The sequence below is a fragment of the Penaeus monodon genome, chromosome 34, assembly GCF_015228065.2.
Source record: "Penaeus monodon isolate SGIC_2016 chromosome 34, NSTDA_Pmon_1, whole genome shotgun sequence".
Classification (NCBI taxonomy): domain Eukaryota; kingdom Metazoa; phylum Arthropoda; class Malacostraca; order Decapoda; family Penaeidae; genus Penaeus; species Penaeus monodon.
In genome coordinates, this window is record NC_051419.1 from 34,537,103 (window position 1) to 34,537,536 (window position 434).

The window sequence follows — 434 nt, forward strand, 5'->3', positions numbered from 1 at the left end:
TATTACACTGTTTAAAATGACTAATGGCTATTTCTGAGAATGCAAAATTTGACCAAGTTTTGTGTATTTGGATCCTTTAGATCTTCAAAATGTTCCCCTAAGAGTATTGTCCCCCCCCCCCATTATTTTGGGTGGGTTACCCCTACAAATTTATCCCCTAAGATTGTCAATTCATTAAAATTCAGATATTTGTCATACTGCAAGTGTAAATTACACTTCTTTCAATTGAAGAGAGTGACTTCATCCATCAAAAGAAAAATGCATTGCATAAAATATATTTCTGCCAGGCCCCTCCATCCTGTTTATGATAACTCTGTATGGAATACAGGGGTGGCTATCTGAGTCAGTGTTTGAGAAAAAAAATATGATTGTAGCTGTGTTGCAGGTGAGCTTTGTGAAGAGGTAGTAAGTTGACGTGAGAGTGTGGCTCTGCT